The 18,502-nt window shown below is 40.9% G+C and overlaps 1 protein-coding gene and 1 pseudogene across 12 annotated transcripts in view; one reads left to right on the top strand and one right to left on the bottom strand.

Moving 5' to 3' along the window:
* The window catches only part of Otud7b (OTU deubiquitinase 7B), a 60,422-nt gene that overhangs the window by 29,521 nt on the left and 12,399 nt on the right, over positions 1-18,502 (bottom strand). Inside the window, exons 1-2 of one of the 11 annotated variants that reach the window (XM_087624220.1) lie at positions 6,971-7,066; positions 5,171-5,273 (exon numbers count right to left, since the gene is read on the bottom strand). The gene's annotated coding sequence lies outside the window, so the exon portion shown is untranslated. 11 annotated transcript variants of the gene reach the window in all.
* Dppa4-ps7 (developmental pluripotency-associated 4, pseudogene 7) lies at positions 925-10,362 on the top strand (annotated as a pseudogene). The gene is made up of 3 exons (XR_015675541.1): positions 925-967; positions 9,606-10,144; positions 10,270-10,362. The product of XR_015675541.1 is annotated as a developmental pluripotency-associated 4, pseudogene 7, transcript variant X2 (transcript).

The raw sequence follows: 18,502 nt of genomic DNA, 5'->3' as shown, positions 1-18,502 counted from the left end.
GCGCTGGGTTTGATCCCTGGCAACACCTCGGCCAACAGCCACATACGACCTTCATACCATCTTCATATGACCTTAGCTGCTCAACATCACAAACAAAAAGCCAGGTGAACAGCTGGTCTGGATATAGAAAGTCTGAATGCATATCTTCCTGCTAGCCTCAACTGTTTCCAGAGAGGGAGCACAATCACACTGGTTAAAGGCCCATGCTTCCTCGTTTTCCTGAAAAATTTTAATGCTCATCTGTAATCCATCTAGATACCTTAGAGTTTCATAATGTCTAAAAACTTTCATCTCTATTGAGATAATTCAGATGTAGACCCTGCCATTTCCTGAAACCATTTCCTCTGGCAGTCTGAAATTCTAGCATTTTACTGTACATTTTTTTTTTTTAAAGACAGCCCCTCTACACAGCCTTCAGTGGCCCAGAGCTTCCTCTGTAACCCAGGCTGGCCTTCCACTTGTAGTGATCTTCCTACCTTTGCCTCCTGGGTACTAGGATTACATGTGCAACCACCACACCCAGTTTCCAGTTCTAAAGCTACTTTCTTAGTCTCTACAAGTTCTACTCCCTTAACCACATTATACTTGGGGCAATAAAAAGTCCACCAACGGGGCTGGGGATTTAGCTCAGTGGTAGAGCGCTTACCTAGGAAGCGCAAGGCCCTGGGTTCGGTCCCCAGCTCCGGAAAAAAAGAACAAAAAAAAAAAAAAAAAAAGTCCACCAATTGCCAATGAAACACTGGGCACTATGCTCAAGATTAAATGTGAACAGTGAGCCAGACACAATTCCCATGCTAATAAATATCTACAGTAAAAAGGGAAATACTGGAGACGAGAATGCCATCTCCTGTAAGGAGGGAGGAAAAGCCACAGGGACATGTTATTTAAGAGCTGGACAGTGAGCAACTGGAGAGACAGACGGAGATGAAGATGGCTCCAAGCCGATTTGTCAAAGTTCTGAACAGAGGTGAGAGAGCTGTAGAAAATACAGACAGGACTTAGTAGACCCTAGTAAAGTTTGAGGCGTTTTCCAAAAGGGAATGATAAGCACTGTGAAAGCACTATGTAAGCACGGGTGAAAAAGACTCAGACATGAATCACTATCATACCTGAGTGAAAGGTTTTTAAAGACTTTTGCTGTTGCTGTTGTTACACATACTGATTGTAGTGGGAAGAATCTGAAACTGCACGGTGGGCTTAGGAAATTATTGGTAAGGAGATGTGATGAACTAGATTAGAATGACAGCAGAGAGGAAAACTGAACAGATTCTCTTCTTGCCCCTCCTTGCAGAACTGAAAGGGAAACCAATGACTGATCATTTAAATAATCTGCAAAAACCTAGTTTCTTTTTAAAAGATTTTCATTTTATCCATGAATCTCTTAACTAAATGTATATATGTATACTACATGCATGGCTGATGCTCAGAGGCCAGAAAAGGACATTGGATCCTTGGAACCTAGAATTATAGATAATTGTGAGCCACAATATGGGTGCTAGGAACCAAACTTGGGTCTTCTTCAGGAGCAGCAAGTGTTCTTAACCACGAAGCCACCTCTACTGCTCAAAACCTAGTTGTTTCTTCTTCTTCTTCCTCCTCCTCCTCCTCTTCTTCTTCTTTTTAAAATTGGTCCACAGAGCTTTTTAATTTGAAATGTACAGAAGAAATGCATTTGTATACTAGATAAAATGGATTTATGTTTAAATATTTATTTTAGTTTAATGAATTTACAAAAATTTAAAGACCTTATCACTCTGGTAACAAAGTTCAACAAATTGTGTGGCTTAAATACCATTTGGCAGTTTTACACTTTTATTAATCATTTTATTCATTTAATTTCAAATAATATTCCCCTTCCCTGTTTCCCCTCCACAAACTCCCCACCCCCCCCTCCCTTTGACTCTATGAGGGTATTCCTCCATCCACCCACCGACTCCTACCTCACTGCTCTAACATCCCTCTGTGCTGGGGCATCAAGCCTCCACAGGACTAAGGGCCTCCCCTCCCACTGGTGCCAAATAAGGCCATCCTCTGTTACATATGTATCTGAGCCATGGGTCCCTCCATGTACACTCTTTGGTTAGTAAAATCTAGTTTTTTATCATTCTGTTTTAGCTACCCAACCTGGATGGCTCCTCCACTCAATTCCTCTACCACTAGATGGAGGTCCTGAGCTAAGTAAGATCAAGTAATTCTGTAGATCAATGTGTAAAATAAACTGTATTTAGTTTTCTCCCTTTCATCAAAACACCAGTCTTCTACTTGACTCAGGACCATCTCACATATTCACCATTTTTCCTGAGCCTCCTAGCCAAGAAGCTATCTCTTGCTCTTGCTGCACAGAAACAAACAAATTTATAAAGCAAGGCAAAAGGACCTCCTTTAGATTTTCTCCCCTGCCCATCTTGCACATTTGTGGTGGTTTGAGTAAGAATGACCCCCTACAGGCTCACTTATTTGAATGCTTAGTTGGCAGGGAGTGGCACTATTTGAAAAGATTAGGAGGAAGTGTGTGTGTGCGTGTGTGCGTGTGTGTGTGCGTGCGTGTGCGTGCGTGTGTTGGGGAGTAGGCACTGAGGTCTCAAAGCCCATGCCAAGCCTGGATTGTCTCTGTCTCTGTTTCTCTCTCTGCCTATGGAACAGTGTGGGGCTCTTCGGCTACTGCTCTAGCACCTGTCTAAGTGCACCGTGCTCCCACCATGATAATGGACCAAACCTCTGAACTGTGAGCAAGCCCCAATCTAATGTTTTTTCATAGGAGCTGCCCTGACTATGGGGTCTTTGCAGCAATAGAATAGTGAGTCAGATGTTACTACCCTATTCTCAAACATACCAATCCCTTGATGCTACTTTCCTAACCTATGCCTAGTTCTCATTCTACTCACATGGGCTCTACAGGAGGACAGCGGCAGCGCAGGCACCATCACCCAATCCTCCTCGGCACTGTTCTTCCTGTAGCCTCCTAGATCACCTTGTGGACTCTGCCTGTTCCTGCACTAAGGCTAATGTCCACACAGTTCTGGCCATAAACCCTCCATTTCGTACTCTGTAGCATCTCCCTGAGAAACTTCATTCTCAATTCTGGCCACCCAAATGCTGATGATTTTAAAGGTATCCAGAATCTCAGATTCTTTCTGCCTTGCCGAAGAAGCCGCAGACACTTCAACCTATACACATTAAAAACAAATTCTTCTCTCCTCTCTGTCCTCCACCCTTTCCAGCTCTCAGTGTTTTCTAATCTAGCAAGTGGAGTATCACTCCAAGCACTGTCACCACAAGTCAGGAAGGCATGGTGGACTTTCCTCTTCTGCCTTACACTCATGAATTACCACTCCCAGCTTTTCAATTTTACCTTTAGAGTATCTTAAATCTATCCAATGCCTTTAACGAGCTTTTACATCTCTTTTGAAAACTAGGACCCAGAAAAGAACTTCCTTACCTTTCATAAACACTGATCAATCTCTATAAATACCTAATGTAAAGAATTATTTAATATAAATGACAATATATCCAAGCGCTCAAAATTCCTCAAAAGTTCCAATGAGCAAGTTTAACATCTAAATTCTGTGCATCACACAAAAGCCCATCATGACTGGGCTCTCCCTCCCATTAGCTCCATCCAATGATCTCAGTCGCTGTGTAGACTGTCCCCTGCCTGAAAGGACTGCTGGGCTCTTTCCTCTTCTCAAGGACCCACCTGAATGCCACCTCATTTGCCAAGTGTTCTCTGGACTCCACTTTCCTCTTGGTATTCACAATAGAACTTGCCCTCCACATCTATCACGGTTCCTGTGTCTCACTCACTACCAGGTACACAACTGTCATTCCAAAAAACTGAAATAATTTGTATATTTCTATAGTACCCAACTACAGACAGACAACACACACACACACACACACACGCACACGCACACGCACACGCACACACACGCACACGCACACACACACACACGCACACGCACACGCACGCACACGCGCACGCACACGCACCAGTATTACACATAGGCAACTTTATAATGGTTTACCTCAAAGACATTTTGCTAAAGATTTAAATTAGCTTCTTTTCCTTTCCCTAATGACTGCTTTAACTCAGAGTAATACTGCATTAAAGCCCGTATGTACACACTAAGATTCCCAACAACTTAGTAACAGAGAAAAGAACCTAAACTTGAAGACTGGTGGAAGATAATAGGTCTCTGTTAGGATGCTTGAGAAACTACTGACCCTACATTCTCTCCTTGACACTCTCCTCCTAAGCCTCCATATTCTCACTCTGCACATTCTCCTGGCCCCACCAGTCACTGCAGCAGCCTCTGCATCCTTTCCAACTCCCCTCAAACCTCACTGAAAAAAAAAAACACTTAAGATTCAAGAATTTTCAAAGGTCAGAGACTCCTCCATGCTTATGATGTCGACTCCAAGGAATCCAGACACAGAGAGAGGAGGGCAGGGGCACACAATTCTTCATAAGGCGGGAGGGAGTGATGAATGATTGTTTTGGCAAGCTGTCTGGTTAATACAGGTCCTTCCAAAATGTGTTAAATGTAACCTTTCAGAAAGAAAGGGAATATGCCCGACTTCCACTCTTTCTCTTTTTTTTTTTTTTTTTTCCGGAGCTGGGGACCGAACCCAGGGCCTTGCGCTTCCTAGGCAAGCGCTCTACCACTGAGCTAAATCCCCAACCCCCGACTTCCACTCTTAAGGGACCCATGTAACATTAAATGGGAACGAAGTGAAAGACTAAAGCTTTAGACATTATTCTACTTAAATTCCCAAACAACTCTAAGAAGTTTGTATCTACACATGATAATGACAACCTCACAGAGGTAGGGGAGTCCCTCAACATCACACAGCACTAAGTAACTAACCTTACTATTTACAAGTCACTCCGTCCACAAAAGATAGTGCACTTCTCTGGAGAGGATGGAAGAACCCGGCCACGCTATGCATTCATACACGGGTGAGTCTACCCTCACTGCTCAGACCATCTCAACTCCACACCCAGAGAACTGACTTTGGGTTCAGACACTTCTTGTTACACATCGGGATCGAACATTTTAGGACTGTGGAATTCTGGGTACTTTGTGCCACATTTTCTTCACATATAAAATGGAAAAAAAAGGTTCATAACTCTTGTTTTGTTACAAATATTTACAATCTTTAGTAATACCTGAAAGATATCCTTAAGAAATGTAAACTGCAGGGCTGGGGATTTAGCTCAGTGGTAGAGCGCTTGCCTAGCAAGCGCAAGGCCCTGGGTTCGGTCCCCAGCTCTGAAAAAAAGAAAAGAAAAAAAAAATGTGAACTGCCTACTTTGTGCCCAAATCCTTGTCACAATACTCTTAGCTCCACCAGGACCCAACATAGCTACCTGTCATTTCTTCCAGAGTTCAGTCCTCCCAAATCAACCTCCAGACCTACACACCTTTTCTTGTTTTTTTTTTTTTCATGTTTTTTTGTTTGCTTTGTGTGTTGTGGGGATGGGGGGTACTTGGTGTTTGAAGAAAAGGTTGTATATAGCCCAGGCTGGCCTTGAATTCTGTGTTGCCAATGACCTTGAACTAGAGGTCATTCTTTTTCTATGTCACAAGTATTGGGAATAGAGAAAATACCTGGTTTTTGCAGGGCTGGGAATTCACTGCAGGTCTTCATGCATGCGAGGCAAGGACTCTACCACATGCGGCACATTTTCAGCCCTGCTCATTTTTGTTTGGGGATTTGTTGTTTGTTTAAACACAGATCTTACTGTGTAGCTCAAGCTAACCTCCAACTCATTCTATAACCACATAGGCACTGACCTTGCATCCTCCTGTCTCAGCTCCCCGAATAACTGAGATTACAGGCCTATACTACTATGCCTAACCACTGTTTGTTTGTTTTAGATTAATGTATACTTTACATACTTTCTTCTTTCTCCTTTCAGTCAGGGCTGAGAATAGCCCAAGAGTGGGTTTTCTTGGGTTTCTGTTGTTACCTTGGGCTTTGGCTTTTGAGTTAGGGTTTCGTGCAGCCCTGGCTATCCTAGAACTCACTATGTAGACCAGGCTGGCCTCAAACACAGAGAGATCTGCCTGCCCCTGCCTCTGGGATAAAAGGCATGTGCCACCACACTCAGCCAGGATTGGGTTTTCAATAAAGTCAATGTTTAAGATATCCTACAAAAACCAAAGTTCTACTTGAGCCCTTTAAAAAGCGATTGCTTAATTTCATAGACACTACTAACAAAATAATAGCAAATCAACAGCCTACACTAACTGTAAGACACACTCTCTCTCAAAGGCCAACTCACTAACTTTTAGTAACTCCCGGCCCCTGCAAACTAGTGAGTCCCTAATTAGTGGTCATTGTCTGTCGGTTATTTAATATCTAGTGAATAGAAAAATCAGAAACAAGGAAAATCAAACAACTGTGCTATTGTGTTAGTTACCCATATAAAATCAATCTGTATCATAAGTCTCTTTTGGTAAATTAATTTCCTTCCATATGCAATAATTTTAGCTTGCATTAGACGAAGAAGTTTTCCTTGTATACAAGTAGATACTTCAGAGACAGGCACAGTGGTGTGTATTTGTAATCTCAGCACTCAGAAGGCTGAGTCAGAAGGAAGATTTTGAGCTCAATGTCACCCTAAATTACACAGAGAGTACCACATTAGCCAAGGCTATATATTGAGACCCTATTTCAAACAAACAAAACAACAAATTAGAAACTTCAGATCGAAGATTTTCATCACTTTCTTTTTAGTTCTGCATCTGTCTTCTCCTAACATCTCTAACCCTCCTTTAGACGCTATGTAAAGCACTTCCCATTGTTATCAGCTGGTCTTTTAGGCACTTCACCCTACCTCCAACTTGATCATCAGTCATTTATTCAAAATTTGCCAACCTGGTCTATCATCTTGTAGACCCTGATTTAATGGCTGGGGATACAAAGAAGAGGAGCCACAGAACTACCTGCATGGAGGGCAAACCTGTTAGTGTCACTAGCACAGGAATGGAATACAGACAGGAGCAACTGCTTTCCTCAGATGAGTGAGAGACTTGGAGTCTTTAAGGACTGCAGGAGGCTAGAGGACAAGACTACATTTCAGTGGAGATCCTTAATGTTGGCATACTTAAATATTCATACTTAAAGCAGACTAATAAATTATTTATTGGTTTCAAATATTTACCATTTTCTGATCTGTCCCATTGATACAATAAAGGTATATTTGAACAAATATAATTTATATGTGTGTAACTATGAGTCTACTTAATAACTTTGTAGTTTTATTTGTGAAATACTTTGAAAGATCATAAAAAGAAGTTTCAAATTATAATAAGACCCACCTGTAATCTCAATATTCAAAATAGTTATGTGGGAAAGCTTCCAAGTTCAAGACCAGGCTCAGCTACCTAGTGAGTTCTAGGCCAATCTAAGCTATATATAACTATATAACTATGTAAATATATAGCATATATATGCTATATAACTCTATCACTCAAATGTTTTTAATTAAATACTCTAAGGTTTTTACTCTGTGCTTTCTGCTAGCTGACACATATACTCAGAGGCACTTGTCAGACTTAAAGGATATGCAAATGGCAAGGCAGTTGGACCTGATCAGGGATTCTCATTTTGACCTGGGGTTCATACCAGTTCTCCAAAGAGTTAGGAGAAAAGCACATCTGTTTAGTCACACAAACTCCACATGCTTATTGACGCTGCCTCTTAGCTATTCACTGTCCTTCCTGACAACTGTCACCCACTCGCTCCACAAATGCACACATATCAAGGTGACAGTAAGGTACACACAGTCTCCAATCCCAGTCATCTCCAGCACTACTGGGTCTCTTTCCAGGTTGTTCTTGTAGTATTTTGATTTTCTTTTAAGAACAAACAACTTGGGGTTGGAGGGATGGCTTGGTGGTTAAGAACACTGGCTGCTCTTCTGGAGGACCTGGATTTGATTCCCAGTAACTCTGTTACAGCTCCAGGGAATTCAAGGCCCTTTTTTGGCCTCGGCTGGCAACAGGGATGTACACAGTACACACCCATATGTGTAAACGAAGCAACTACACGCATAAAATAAACATGTACATAATTAACATCCTATGTGAACAAAAGTAGGGAGGCTCAGAAAGTCAGTGTTTTCCTGTCATACTTTAGAATTCTGGACTTTTAGAACTCTCTTATCAGAGATCATTTTATTCTAAATATCAAGTTACAGATGACAAACACTGAGTCAACTGAGTGAAGTTTGACTGAAGTCACTGTCCAAACCAGAGCTAATTAGTGATTAAAAACCAGTTCCCAAAACAGAAATCTAGTGACACTAGTAACCATTATCTAATGTCACATATCACCCACTTTCAAACTCCCAGCCCCCTACCCCAGTATCCAGCTAAATCTCTGACTTCTACAGATTAGTACCAAGGAAAAGATGTATACTTAAAAAGTCAGTACCTTAAGCACCCACATTCAGGAAAGAAACCACCTGTAAAGATTATCAGAGAGGCCTAACAACACAAAGCACTCTTGTGTGCCAATCAACACTAAGTAAGACAGAAACCCTACTTGGAAGAACTCTACAACATCATATCCCTAAGGCCTAAAGCAAGAGGGTGAGATAAAATTATGTATCATAGAAATATCATTTTTATTTACATTGACAGTTTGAAGCTAGAATTTTTTTCAGAATAAACCTATTTTAATTGAATACACTTGTTGTATACTAATTAAAAATCACTGCTGAGTTTTGAACAGGACAAAACATAACCTAAAACCAAGAGAGAAACAAAACAACTTTTAACACATTATTTCTGTTTTGGCCCAAGTGGAAAGCCTAAAGCCTCAAAGCAGCAGTAGGTGTCCAACACTCATTCAAGCTAGTTCACTTCTTAGAAAAACTTGTCCTCTTCCTCAGGAAGGGCCATCATCAACTGAATGGCACCCAAGTGCAAATTCTCTACTGATGGACACTTAACCTCCTAACTCAATGTCAGTCAGGCTGCAAAGGGAAGAGTACATAAGCCAATGCTGCCTTCTAGAAGTTTATAATGGGCTAATTCCAGAAAAAAAAGGGGGGGTGGGGATATCAGCCAGCTTCCTTTTTTGAACAAATATTTACTGAGTATCAGAAATCAGAGACAAAAACAAAACAAAATATTTTTTAAAAAAGCAAACAAAAATTTTTTTGGAAGCTGGAAGAACTTTCCTCCAGAGATTTCATCTAATCTCAAGATGAAGACTGGGCTGGAGAGATAGCTCAGCGGTTAAGAGCACTGACTGCTCTTCCAGAGGTCCTGAGTTCAATTCCCAGCAACCACATGATGGCTCACAACCATCTGTAATGGGATCTGATGCCCTCTTCTGGTGTGTCTGAAGACAGTTACAGTGTACTCACATACATAAAATAAATTAAAAAAAAAAAAAGATGAAGACTGCTAGAAGCAAGAAGCGGAGCACAGAAGAGCTAAGGGGAGAAGTGGAATGCCAGATGTCTAGTCAACCGAGCACATCTTCTGCAAAGACTAAGGCAATGGGAGAAAAACAAAAAAAAGTCAGAGAAAGATAATGGCTGTAAACCAAAGGAGAAAAAAAAGCACAAGATACTGAGACTCCAGGACACACTTGTAGGAAAAAATTAGATACTTATAAACAACTCCTTTTGCAGGGGCTTTCTCAGATCAAATGCCCAAATTGAAGATTGTTCCTGACTCAGCCAAAGAGGCCAGGGTGAAGAAATCTCACAAAAAATGAAGACCAAACCTAGGGAAGCCTCAGGTGACAGTTCCCCTGGAAATCGTCACTGTACCAGAGGAGCAGATACCTGCTCTCGTTGAGGAAGTCAGCACCACGATGGTGACGACATGTGCCTCCAAGGCACTGTTGGCATCTTGGCCAGAATCGCAGCCAATGCTAAGAAGTTCGAGGCAGTGCCGTCCAATGCAACATCGGAGACCTGTGGGGAAATGTGTGGGGTTCATGGGACAAGCCTTCCTGCAACCTCAAATGGTTGGGTTTGGCTGCATTTCCATGCTGGACAAGCCTGGTACCCTATAAGAAAAGGAAAGCGATTGCCCTCTTTCTGCTTCCTGCCTGCACATTTCCACTCCCACACCTGGAGGACGTGCTGTGCCCCAAGTGTGTTCATAGGAACAAGGTCTTTTTTTTTTTTTTTTTTTTTTTTTTGGTTCTTTTTTTCGGAGCTGGGGACCGAACCCGGGGCCTTGCGCTTCCTAGGTAAGCGCTCTACCACTGAGCTAAATCCCCAGCCCCAGGAACAAGGTCTTAACTAAGAGCCCCGAAGGAAAAAGGACAGATCTCTTAAGTTTGGGCTAAATTCTGGCATCACTCACTCTTGTGGTATGATCTGCAGTGCTGCAGCTGACACTGAGACTGACGGAAATCCACATCTACGCCTTTGAAGGTGCCCATCTCACCCAGGAATAATGGGATATTGTAAGTTAGTAGATGTAAGTAAGTACAAGTAGTTTGGAAAAAGCCAGTGAGGCCACCAAAAGGTCCACCTCTGCTCACTGTGATGACTGAACACTGGGAGTGGCCTCCTCATCTTGTATGAAGATAAAAAAGCATCCTATGTGTTTCCTGCAAGTAGGTCCTGGGGCAGGAGTATGACATCTCCAGATATAACAGTTGCTGGTCCTGTCACCAACACAACGGGGTCATAGTCAGTTCAGCGTCAACTGTAAAGACTTAGCTTGTGCCTATAGCCTCTGTGTGTCCCCTTCCCTGGGGTTGTAGTGTAGTTTTTAATGCTTGGGTTTGTTTTCTGCTGTTGTAAAATATTATACCAAAAAGTTTAAAAAAAAAAAAAAAAGCAAAAGAAACCATAAAGGGGAGAGAAATCTTCAAAAATCTACTGAACAGATTATTATAGTTGTTTATTTCTCTCCAAGAATACCAATCATTGGGCTGGAGAGATGGCTCAAAGGTTAAGAGCACTGTCTGCTCTTCCAGAGGTCATGAGTTCAAGTCCCAGCAACCACATGGTGGCTCACAGCCATCTATAATGGGATCTGGTGCCCTCTTCTGGCCTGCATGTGTACATGCAGGTGGAACGCTGTATACATAATAAATAAATCTTAAAAAAAAAAAAAAGAAACACCAATCATTGAAAATTACCTATGAAGTCCTTTGATGACATACCTAATCAAATACTTTAATCAAAGACATTGTTTATTCAATCTTACTACCTTGAAAGTCAGACAGACACTGATTTGGACCAACACATTTGCTTTCTATTCTACAGGACCCATATTAGAAGAATGTGATTTGTTTTATCACCAACTCCAAACTGTTTACTATGTAGATAAATGCTTGCAAAAGAATGTGCTAAAAATGTTTAAGGTCAGGTGGCATGGTGTATACCTAGCAGTTGTGAGGTGGAGGCAGAAAGATGAGAAAATTCAAGGTCATCTTCAGCTACCCAGGAGGGGCTAGGCTAAATGAAACCCTGCCTATTTCCTTCCCTTCACCTCCCAAAACAACAAGTTCTGTTAAACTTGCTTAGAAACTCTGGATCACGGGCACAAATGCAATGCAAATAAGAAAGTCGTTGAGCTCTTTATGCATATAGAATAGACAGAAGTAGCCTATATAGCATCAGACAGAGTTTTCAGAAGAAAGATTGCTGCCTTTCCCTCTCCCACAAAAACTACAAAAGCATCAATTAGTACACAAGTTAATATCTCATTGGCCCGTGTCTTTCCTTAAAACTAACCCAGGAAATCAAACCTAAGAATGAGCTGTAACCATCATTTTTAGTGGTAGTAGTGTTGATAGTAGTAGCTACTGGCTTTAAAAATAGAAAAGACATAAACAGAAACAGAAAAATATCTCAAAAAAATCAAAAAAAGGAAAGAAAAATATCTTGAAAATCAAACTCAGTTTTACCTAGAATTCAAAAGCAGTAAGTACTCTAAATTCTACCAAAGGGCCAATAATTTATGACTAACTCAAGCAAAACAAAAATCACAAATTTCTCCTTAAATTTTACGCTTAATAGACCAATTGGATCCAGTCTGAAAGTGTTAGGTTCAGATCCCCTGTAGAGCTTGAAACTACAAAACTTTGAAATTCCATCCTTTCTTCAAAAGCTTTACCTACAGTTAAATGCTTAGTACATCTTTTTAAAAAAAATAGTTTTTATTACAATTATTGGGCAGGGGGCTGCATGATCCACAACTTGTGAAGGTCAGCTCTCTCCTTCCACCATGTGTATCTGAAATACCAAACTCAGGTCAGCCTGAATGGTGGCATAGGCCTTTACCCAGTAACCCATCTCACCAGCCCCAGGATATAATTTTCTAATGAAAAAATACTTAACAAACAGGAAATGTCTGAGGAAGCAAACTGGCAATATGTGGCACTTTTTACAGTACTTTTTAAAAGATTTAACATAAAGTAGTGTGGGTACAGTGGCGTATCACTTTGATATGCATGCCTCTGGGTAACTCAAAGGCAAATGTGACAAGATTTATCTTGAGGTGGAATTCTAAAGAAAAATTCACAGAAGCCAGACTGTGTGCAAAGTAACTTCTGAAAGACTGCAAAGCCTGAGGAGCGGTTCACAGAAGACACTGTGATAGAAGAACACAGGTCAAAGCCTGTGATCAAGCCTGGCCCTGGAGTGCACAGTTATCCCCTTAAATAAAAGAAGCGAATATGCTAGAGATGACATGGTCTGAGCAGCCAGGAACACTCCCAACAGCCAGGTATGGAGAACAGGGAGGGAGGACTACAGTGTCAGTATGGCATGTCTGACCCAGGGAGCCAGCAGGTACACCAAGGGAGAGCAAGAGCATGCTCCCGTTTGGCCGTGGGTAGTAGGTCAGACCAGATTAGGTCAGGCCCACTGGGTACATCAGGTGTGAAGAAATGTATGGGGGCTATGTAGTGCTCCAGGATACGGAAATGTAACGGCTCAGAAAGAATGAGTGTTCAGGGAGTGGATTAAGTTAGCATCTCCCATTCATGCTTTGTACCAATCCTTGATCTACAGAGGAAGCAACTTTCTGTGCTCTATTAGACCCTGCTTATGCTTGACTTTATTCTCTTTAGCTGTTCACCTGACATTTGCTCAGAACAGGTGACAACGGACATTCAGAGTACTTCACCAAGGTCATCTTTGTAAGGCACTATTTGTTATGGGATGGTGGTTCAGGATGTTGCCTTTCCTTCCCTGTCTTCTGGAAAATGTTTTGTTATACAGATGACATAATGCTAACCTCTTGAATATTTTGCAGATTTGGAAAGCCACCAGAGACATCTACAGTGCCTCTAAAGGAAAGAGGATGAGAGATCAGTCTGCACTACACAAGGGTCAGGAACAGCTGTAAAATTCTTATGGTATTATGGTCTGGTAAGATGCATATAATACTTGGCAATGGTATTGACAAAATCCTACAAGAGCCTGTGCTTATAAATGTAATGAAGCAACAGGCATTCCGAGGACTCTTGGGATATGGGCAGATTTTCATGTCCCATCTTACCTAACCAGTCTGTCCTCTGTATAACTTGATAAAAGCTAAGGAAAAGAAAAAAGTATTCCAACTAGAACTACATGGCACTGCAGTGTCATGAGTGCTATATGGGACTGGGACAGAAAGGTTCAAGATGCTTTTGAACAAGCTAAGATCCTTGTAGGACAGGCTAAACAGCTGTGTGCCCCACTACCCCAGTGTCCCTTCCTGTCAGAAGTCTCCAGTCATTCAGAAAGCTATAGCTGGCGGCTATGGCAAAAGCAACCCGAACAAATCATTCCAACTGGATTTTGGTTTCAGTCATGAAAAGGACCAGAAGTTATGTACACAACACCCACTATGAAACTAACTGCATTCTCAATACCAAATAGTTCTAATACTTACAACTTTGATCCTACCTAAACTCTAGAACACAAATGAAACCCAGATTCTCTGAGTCTTAAGCATTTATACTGCTTTCTAGTAATTTCTAAAAGAAATCCTTGTGCCTCTTTTAAGACTGTTGAATACCACCTATCCCAGGTATCTGCACATGGTAACACTGGCCGTGATTTAAAATGAGTCCTCTCAAGCTGCTCACAGTGCCTCACACCTTTAATCCCAGCACTTGGGAGGCAGAGGTGGGCAGAGCTCTGTGAGTTTGAGGCCAGTCTGCCTGGTCTACAGAGCGAGTTCCAGGACAGCCAGCCAGTACAACTACACAGAAAAAACAGGTCTCAAAAATCAAAACAAATAAATTAAATGAGTCGTCTCTTTAAAAATATAAGGAACCAACTTAGAATCCTGGCTAGGCAGAGGACACCCCATTTTTTATGTTCTTCCCATTCTCAAAACTCTTTTCTTGACTTGTGATACAGAAAGTATTTTCTAATTGAATAAACTGAGAAAGGTAAGTATAACCAAAGTATTTCTGTTCACATAGTCATCTGGGAAAGACAAACATCCCAACTGGAGACTACGTGACACTGTCACAGCGTACTACTCACTACTGAGCAATAAGAAAGAACATGAGAAGGAGAAAAACTTTCAGGAAGCTAAGGAAACAATCTTCCCAGTCTTCAAAACACAGTCTAGAGCAGGCTGCTGTTCAGTTCATTCCAGGCATGAGTGAGTGGGGGGAGAAAAGGCAGTAAGGAGCAGGTGAGCTTCTCAGCACAAAGACACATTTCTTTCTCGCATTCATCAAGAGCCTTTAGAACAAAGTAATTCAGGAGGTTCTACCTATTTTTATGGCTTGATTTACCTATGTATTTAAAGATTGTGCAATGTATATAAATGACAGCCTAATGTAATAATGGTTGCACACATTACCTCTGGCGTCCATCAAAGCTATATCTAAATCCTGGCTCTGTCACTCTTCTGCTTGTAACCTTGGGCAAGCACTATGGCTTCTTTCTAGCACTGGCAGGAACCTTATATTTTAGTATTAGCATCTTTAACAGTGCCTCAACAGCAGCAGGGACTATTTTAAATAAATCCCTCTGTAAGTGTGTTAGAATACCTACCCTAGGGAACTAAGGCTTAATTCAGGGTAGGAGCTACCATCAAACAGTAACACACTCTTCCTTGTATTTTCCAGCCAGGTTGGAGGTTATGACAGAGACTCTGGCAAAGAACAAAATAGGATACAGTTCTTACAAGCCAAGTGTTGGAAGGGAAAGTGTTTACTACTAGAAACCTGGTCAGAAAACCCAGCAAACATAATCTTGGCAGATGAAATCAGGAACAGTGTCAGGCCCTTACAGTAGAATACAACAAATGGTGATTTATAAAATGTTATTCTGAATCCTTGAGCATCTGTCAACATGTAGACAGAATTGTGACCAAAAAGAAGTGGGGCGAGAAAGAGCCCTATCTTAACGAGTGCTTATTTATTTTAACACCAAGTCCAAGCCTCTAATCTGTTAGCAAAAATATTCACCTGCTTAACAGTACTCACTTCCCTTTTTAGGTAAGAGTCCATGTAAGTTGTTTTTAACTGTTGACAATATAAACCAGAGTTGAATTTAAGACCTACCTCTATTCCAAAACCACATTGCTTATAACCCGCTAACCCAAGCGGCCACCCCACTTGCAAGGGAAAAACTATTTCATCTTTAAAACTGAGAGTCAGAGTTTTAAAGATTAAAAAGTCAGATTTAAATTCAAAATCCAAAGGAATTTTTCCCTTTGAATACAAAGAACATTCTCTCAAAAGAAGACAGTGCTAATTACTTGTTATAGTGCTCTCTGAGCATGACAGCTGTAAGCATCCAGTTAGTGTTTAAGTGCACAGAAAACCTATCTAGAACTGAAACAGCTTGTGGTTAGACATCATCATAATGTGGTCTTTAACTTCCCATTACATTTCCCAGGCATCTGATCTGCATTTTTAACCACCACCTACGTCCTCCTAAGTAATATGATCCAGTAAGAGAGAACACTGAAGGACAGTCAGGAGAGCTCCAGGCCGAGCTCTACTGCTGACTTCAACTCTCACTTCAGTACTAACTGAAAATCTCTGGTTAGAACCAGTGTTTTCCAAAGCTTCCCACCAGGGTAACCTTCCCAAGGAAAGTATCTCAAAGCAACCCAACTAGGTTTTCCTATTGTTCTTAACCATTTGAAAATATGCACATTACTATCTATTCCCTTCCCACAGTAATTACTGAATTTTATTTTCTCCCAGTCAGTCAAATCCCTTATTATTCATGAGAAATACCTTGCATTCTTGCATAGAATGCTACATGAATTGATTCCTCACTTGGTATTTAGTGTTTATGACTTTGCCTTAATATTTATCTCTCCTGTAAGAGTTTAGTACTCACAACAACCAATTACTAACCTCTTTGCCCATGTCTATGCAGGTGCACACTGTGTGTTGCAGGTACAGACAAGTGTGAGTACACACATGCTTGTGTATGTGGAAGCCCCAGGACTATATTAGGTGTCATTTTACTTTTACCTATCTATTATTTGTCCACTTGTTGGTTTCTTATTTGAGGCCAGGTCTCTCACTGGCCTGGAACTCACTTGTATGGTAGTTAGGCTGGTCACGTAAGACCCAGGGATGGACCTGCCTGTCTCCCCTTCCCCTGTTCTTGGTCACAAGCATTACCACCACCGCAGCAGCTTTTCTATCTGGGTTCTGGGGACCAAACTCAGGGCCTCACACTAGCGATGCACAGACAAGCACGTTAAGAAGTAAGTTATCTCCCAAGCCCTAGTTACTAATTTCTTGGTGAGTTACTCTATACCAGAGGTCTAACTTTTCAGAAAGCAAATAAATAAATAAATAAATAAATAAATAAATAAATAAATAATAGTGTTTGTTGTTTACTTCTGTCATGGACAAGTAATTCAAATTTTCTGGTCCTTGTTTTCCTCAACTAGAAAATGTAACATATAAAATTCCTTTAGTTCTAAAATGCTCTATAATGATATATGTGCTACATATTCTACATTTGTTTCTCATGGTGTGTGTGTGTGTGTGTGTGTGTGTGTATGTGTAACCAAGTCTTATTTAACCCAGAATGTGGCTTCCTGCAGTACCTAGCTTCCTACTTATTGCTTACTCACTGGGTTCTACTGCTCACTGTCACTTCGGTGCGTCTACCCAGGATGCACAGGAGACAGGAATGCATCATCTTCACCACTCAGCAAAAATACCAACAGAAATTTACACAATCTTAATTTTCATGATGATGTGAAAGAGAAGAAATTTTAAGTTGTTAAAATGAGATTTCTTTCCTCCAAACAATAGGAATTTATTTGGGGATCAAAAGAAGCTAGGACAAGGCAACTCTTCAGTCTAATTTTCAATTTCTATTGTCAGTATTATGAAAAGAGTTATGGAAACAACAGCAACCAAGTATTAGGGGCATCAGACTTGCCCCCTAGTAAGTAATGGGAAATCAAAGGAATAATGGGCTCAACAGACAGGTGAGCTACTCCCCGTTAGAGGAAACTGAAGCCAATGCTCACAGAGGGCTTTAACAGCAAACAAAAACTTGCTGCCTAAAATGTGCACTTGTCAGCATCACACTTTCCCAATGTTTGTACCTCTGTTCTTCTAAGTAGACTAGCTCCATATAACATCAAGTTCAACTAACACTAAAGCCTCAGAGAAGAAAGCTCCTTTTTCTTTGGTGTTAGCTGCTAATGATTCAAAAGGCACAAAAGGAGTAACTCATTTAAAATAAAAATAGTCTTGACTTAAAAACAAAACAGCTACTGCAGAACACAAAACTGACATTTTCGGCTACATGTTACATATGATGTTACCCAATAAGCTGTTAGTATATAGCCTGGAGCTTACCCAGAACCCTGTACCAGGTTTTGAAGAGTTTAGGAAAGAAGCTCCTGTCTTCAGTCCTATTCTGCAATACCTGCTTCTTTGCTCTCCCCCTGACTTGAGCATTTTCCTCCCCAGTCTAAGACTATTCTGGGAACCACAAAGTAATAGACTAAAACTAGGGCTAAAACTTCTTCCCTCTTCCTTCCCCAAAGTCAATTTTCTCCAATTCCAGATCTCCCTTGCTGAGACGAGAAGGGGGACATGGAGATAGCTAAAACAGGAAGTATGGGTGGGGGAGAGTTATTTATAAGACATATAAACTTATCAGACCTAACACAATCAATTACATATACATAGTCATAGCAAAAGTTTTCATCAAAGGCTTCCTGGCCAGAGCTAAACAAGTTACCAATTGAGCTCTTTCCCCAGCTCTAATTTTTAACATCTTGATTTTGAAGGTGATAACTGAAGCCACCCTAGCCCCACACCATCCCTTACAACCTTCTCAACATCTCATGCATGTGATCCAAAACAGATACTCCATCAAATTTTGACCTAACAATAACTGTAAAGATCAGTAGTTGAAATAAAATTCAGAAGTACATTTCAGAGATACAATTGAATTAGGTATTATCTACTTCAAAAATGTCATGATATTGTGCTTCAGAACCCAAAGAGGAAATTAAACTTCATGTTAAACATATAAGTTTACGTATATAAAATTATCAATATTTGACTG

The sequence above is a fragment of the Rattus norvegicus genome, chromosome 2 (assembly GCF_021556685.1).
Source record: "Rattus norvegicus strain SHRSP/BbbUtx chromosome 2, alternate assembly SHRSP_T2T, whole genome shotgun sequence".
Classification (NCBI taxonomy): Eukaryota; Metazoa; Chordata; class Mammalia; order Rodentia; family Muridae; genus Rattus; species Rattus norvegicus.
The sequence above is the reverse complement of the archived record's forward strand: the minus strand, read 5'-3'. Positions and strand labels throughout refer to the sequence as shown.